The sequence below is a fragment of the Ornithodoros turicata genome, chromosome 5, assembly GCF_037126465.1.
Source record: "Ornithodoros turicata isolate Travis chromosome 5, ASM3712646v1, whole genome shotgun sequence".
NCBI lineage: Eukaryota > Metazoa > Arthropoda > Arachnida > Ixodida > Argasidae > Ornithodoros > Ornithodoros turicata.
The window spans coordinates 66202855-66208854 of NC_088205.1; positions in this window are offsets into that span (position 1 = coordinate 66202855).

Sequence of the window (6000 nt, forward strand, 5' to 3'; positions counted from 1 at the left end):
CGTAATCCCCTCAAGACCGTGGCTTTCGGGCGCGACCTTGTTCATCTCTAGCTTCGAGCGGAGTTCAAAGCTGCACCTGCGTAACGCTATTTTGTGTCCGAAGTAACTTGGAAATAACTAGTTCTTTTTTTTTTTAAGTAACTCAGTAACTGCGAGTTACATTTCATGCTGACGAACTTCGTTATTAACTTCGTTACATTTTGCACACGGTAACTTAACTTGTAACGAGTTCTTTTTGACGGGTAACTTCTCAATCTATGGTATTTCGGGGTGCCCAGGAAGGACCTCTGACCATACAGGAGAAAACAGTCCAAAATGTCACTAAGTACAAGTATTTACGAGTCCGGGTAAATACGGGCAGTAACTATTTAAAAGAACAGGAGGACTTGTTAATGAAAAAGGCAAAGCGAAATTCGGCAATAATTAAAAACGGGGGTTTATAGGCTTATAGCAGGTACGAAGTAATCTGTATGATTTGGAAGGGGGTGATGGTACCAAGGTTGACATTTGGAAACGCAGTACTTTGCCCAAATCTGGGAATACAGTCCTTTATGGAAACACGCCAGATGGGAGTAGGGAGATTGGCACTAGGCGCACATGGAAATACACCAAACGAGGGGGTTATGGGTGATATGGGACGGTTCTCCTTTGAGGGCCAGGAGGCAAAAAGTAAGATCAGGTACGAGGCGCGTCTCAGGAAATTAGACGAAAAGATGTGGGCCAGGATGGTTCTATCATACATTTACCTAAACAACGTAGACACAAAATGGCGGAAAAGAACTAGGCGTCTGTCTGCTAAATATTTAACTTTGGACAAGGAAAGTAAGAAGAAAAGCATAAAGACTAGGGTAAGGGAATCGGAAGCTAGACAGTGGACAAGTAAAATGCAGGCGAAACCGTCACTTGAGGTGTACATGGAATATAAAAGGGAAATACGGTCAGAGGAAATTTTCGACAACTGTAGAGCAAGCGCGCTGCTGTTTGAGCCAAGGACAGGGATGTTACCAACGAAAACTCATGTCACAAAACATACAGAAGTCTCAGATAAAACATGCGGTATATGTGGACAAGAAGAGGAGACTGCGGAGCATGTCATATACTGGCATGCAAAATTATTCAGCCGACGCAGGGTTGATGTGACCTTATGGGAAGCACTAGGTTTCCGAAACGATAGGGGCGAAGTTAACCTCAAATCAAAGGACCGACTAAATGATTTGTGGCATAGGAATAATGTAGTTGTCTCCAATGCAAACACCGGCAGTGTGAATTAATTCTGATCATCCGAAGTAATTTCATCTCAGTAATGTGTCATGTCTAGGCTAGGTGGCGCAAGCTACCGCCCGCACCCAGAGCCGTATATTAAAAGGGAGTCTGGCCATTGGGAGGAGTCACAAAAAGAGGCTCGACCTGTCAATCACAGTTTCGCTCCTCTGATTGGTTTGCTTTTACCAAGGGGGTCGCCATGACACGATACTGCCACCCAAAATGGCGACGAAAACAAACACAGTGAAGCGGGGATTTCGTGACAAACAATTTTCACAGACTAACCTGATTTTACGCTGCAAATGTACATCCTAATATAAATTTCTCGCAAACCAGTTTCAACTTATGCTCATCCATCGATATCGAACTGAAAATAATACGTTTCGTCGCCGGCGTTAGGCCTAGTGAGCACGGCGATCACGACGAAATCATAACAAAAACGGCGCTGTGCTGTACAATCTTATTTTTAAAAGCTGGATTTCATGGATATAAAAATTCTTTCCTCTTATATTCCAACTATTCATGTAGAGTTGTTTAAAAATCATACCGACAACAGAATGTGTCCCAGCAGGTGGTTCTGCCGGCAGCGGTACAACGACGGAAGCAGACGACAATTCCCGACGTGCCTTACGCTCCCTAGGTGGCGCTTATCAAATTTGCACCAACAATCCACTACTTTTGCAGATTGCGAGAGGTATCCATTTCAATCCCATCCAATCCACTTGCCACCCAAAATGGCGCTGCCCATGTTGGATAGGGGGGCAAATAGTGAGGATAGGCTGATTGATAGCGCCCCATATTTCAAGACTTCATTGGTCGGAAAGCTGAAAAAGTGGGTGGAGCTTCAGGTATGGGCATGACCCATTAATGGCCAGACTCCCTTTTAATATACGGCTCTGCCCGCACCAAAGGGAAAAGCCACAGTATCCATCCATCCATCGACGGAAGTGTCAACTAGAGACGTACCGCACGAACGGGGCGAGCTCGTCGCTCCGTCGGTCCTACTCCGGACCGGTTTTGGTCCTTTGTGCTACCCACGTGGATGTTTTGACGCACGCCGAGCGTGGTTCGCTGGAGAGCCGCTAGGATACTACACGTATGTGAAAACGGTCCTTACCAGCACCACGCAAGGAATGGAAAAAGATGCGTATACGACTGCTAAGACTGCTTGTGAGGCAGCTAAGGACAAATAATTTTGATTCAAAACGTGTGCTAGAAATTAAATAACTCGTAGTTGTTACGCTGTTCTGTGTCGCGACTACGCAAACAATAGGTTTGCAGTATTCACCGCAAATCCCGAAATCGCGGGAATTTCTCGAAAAAATCCGGGATTTCGGGACGTGAAAAACAGCCCGGATTCGGGATATCCTGGGTCCCAACACTAATTGTGCTCAGTGGCGTATGGCCAAGAGGTTCCGGGGTACCACCCCTCCCCAAATCGTACAATTGGTAGTACATTTGGGAAAGGGAAACTAGTGTGAAATCCTCCTTCCCATGTAAAGTCCCTCCCGAAATATTTTTCTGCTTACACCATTGATTCTGCCCGTCTTTTGCATTCAATATCTCGTCGCAATTGTAACAGCTGTCGTAACTAGACCACATAATCGAGGGAGAAAGGCTTAATTCGACGGTGGTGATTACGACGTTTGCTAGCACTCGTGCTGCACAGTCCTGTCCTGGTACTGCAGGAGGATGTAGGTGCTTAGCACGCCGTTGTCAGCTACCACGAATAGCAATTAACTTTCTTCAAGCCATGTTCTGAAACACGCGATGTTCAACGAGATGCACTAGGCCTCTCATTCAGTTGTTTTCAAGGCAACGGGAAAGTTTGCAGCTCCGTAAAATTTGGTTGTATGAGCGGGATATCTTGGGACGTCTTTGGTGTCTTCAGCAAAGTACCACCCTCGTGAAGAGGCTCTTTTGTGCAATGTGCTTTGTTGTGAAGACTCTCTACTAAAAGTGTCTTTTTATAGCTCATGGTAGATCCCAAGCAGCACAACATAATGGCCCAATATTGGCAATGCCGGTCCAATAATGGGCCATCATCGAAGACTCATCTAGCAATTGATTGCGTTTTCCCTCGAGTTAGTGGGTACTTGATGCTTTTTTTTTTTGTGTGTGTGTGTGATGTGAAGATCTGTTATGAGGATTGTTTTAGTCAAGTACTGGTGGTGAATGCAAAATCAGTGCCAAGAATGTCAGGCAAAAGGAAGGCCCGTCGGAAGCACTTTGCTGAGGCAGCTGATTTCTGATTTGGTAAACGTGCAGCTGGGCAGGACTCCAGAAGCAATCTCGTTGTGTCTCATTTCGGAAAATGGCGGCATCTTGAGGCAAAATGTTATAGTGTGTTGCCATGTTTCATGCATGATTTCCGCGGTTAGCGAATACAAGTCAAGCCAAGATGGTTGAGGCAGTACCGTAATTCCTATCGTTGGAGCAAGTCTGAACTTCTGAACCTCTGAAGCAAGTATCTTGCATTAGCTGATCTGTATGACTGCAGGGAGTCCTCCTGTTATTCTTTCCGGCATTTTGTGGACTCTATACTTTGAAGCCGGGTAGAGTTGTCGTACACCGTTCCACACCAGCGAGTCCTATTGCATTTCCTTCTTCGCAGAAACGCCGTTTGTGAATCGTAATTGGTCGGACAAAGCACAAACGATAAACTGTTTCTCGCCGTCGACAACTCCAATCTTGCGTAATCCATCGGCTATCTTTCAGCTATCACTGCACTTGATCGTGCAGCCCGAATTATCTACCAATGACCACTCTGAGCGAGCGTTTTTTGGTTTGTTTGTTTCTTCTTGCGAGGTGGATGTGCCGATACCATAGTGGATAGTTGGAAACTACTGTAACCATTCGGGAAGTGCTTATACTGACATCCAGGGACTAGGACGTGCATGTTGGGGGACATGCACAGTGACAAAACTTTTTCATCTACTTCTTGAAATATATATATATATGGGACATTCGCATCTTTTCTGCATGGTACGTGCTGAAAATGCACAGTGATTGCAACAGACGTCTGTTTTCGGACAATTCACATGTATTAAAGGTAGCTACCATAATTAATAATGCATTTAAGTTTGTGAAGGGTGGGCAAAAATTGCAACTGCGTGCCAAAATGAGTAAGGCGTCATAAACAACGTGCACACCTGATGAATTGTGGAAACTGTTATTTATGGAGTATTCCTATGAATATTCCATAAGCCTTTCATAATCATATTGCTTATAGTTGCACTTGGGTTACGTATAACAGAACATTGATTTGTGTCTTTCTACTTGTCTGCGAAGGATCCCGAGAGGGTGGTACAGGTTGGGACAAGACTTTACGGAACACGCGAGCGACGTACTTTTTTTCCGGTGCGACACCCTAGCGGCTGCCGAAAGCGGGCGAGTTCACTGTTTCGGAGTGGTGGAAGGGTGCACTTCTTGTAGCACATCCTTGTAGTACAAGTCTTCTCCCAACCTGTACTACTTGAAGGCACAGCTGTACGCAGAAGCCTTTGTCGCACTCAACGCATATGAATTCGGTGTCGTTCCGTAGCTGAGCGTGCCGCGTTGCCTGTTGGAGCAGGCGAAGCGCCTCCTGCGCGTTCGGCTTTCCTGTGCCGCCGTCAGTTGTGTTAAAACGGGGTAGTTGGGCTAATTTACAGAGTACGGGCGATGCTCATCCTTCAGCGATAATAGCAGTATTCTTCCCACATATGGCGCCACAGTTCCCCGGAGAAGCCTCAAGCAGCACTGTAGATACTATCTGGGGTAGTTTCAGCTAGTTTTAGCCAAACATCACTCCCAAAGCAACACCACAAAGATACAGAGCGAAAATTCAAACCGAGACATTCGGACGCACTGGTGCGCCCGTACCCTTCGAAGGCTTAATTAAAGTATGCAATGAAAGATGGAAGTCACTGAAAAGGTTAGCCAGGACTCGAACCCACATCTTCTGGATTACCGGTCCAGGGCTAACACGCCTTCCCAGCGACTTCCAAGGGCGCGTCATCTGAAGGGACAAATCAACCACTCTCTTTCACTCATCCCCCTTTCACTCTTACATTTTTCTCACTCATACACACAATCATACGACGGGATCAACGCAAACGGCAACTGTTGAACATGAGAGAACTGATGTTCTGAGGCTGGAACAACATAGAAAGGACAAACACATACAAATGTATGTGTTTGTCCTTTCTATGTTGTTCCAGCCTCATGACATCAGTTCTCTCATGTAAAGTATGCAATTACAGAAATGTATTACAATAAGGCAAACAAGAGGTGTCGCAGCGCAGTGGACACGAGTGCTAGAAGCAAGTCCGGCTCGCCTTGACGCCTGGCCATTTGACCTTGTAAAACTCCTGGATCAAAAAGCGCTCCTATACGTTTCCTTGAAGAAACACATCTGATTGAGACATTTTGTGACACTTTCTGGTCCCTGGTTTGTGACAAGGGTTCCCACTGGTTTGGGATGTTTGTTTCCCCACCCCTCCACCCAACTACTGAGTTCTCTCTTTTTTTTTTCTTTCTTAACTTACTGCGGGTAAGTGGTATGGGGTAGCCAGTCTGACTTGGTCGTGGTTTACGTCCCCCATTTGTTTCTTCCGCATCACCTCACATTATGAAAGTAGCAGAAACGATCTTTTTGGTTTCTTTCTAATGCACAATCCGTTAGCGTGATGGTGCGATGTGATGATGAGCTTCTTATAGTGAACTTATTCCCAAGCTTGAGGCATTGTATTTCAC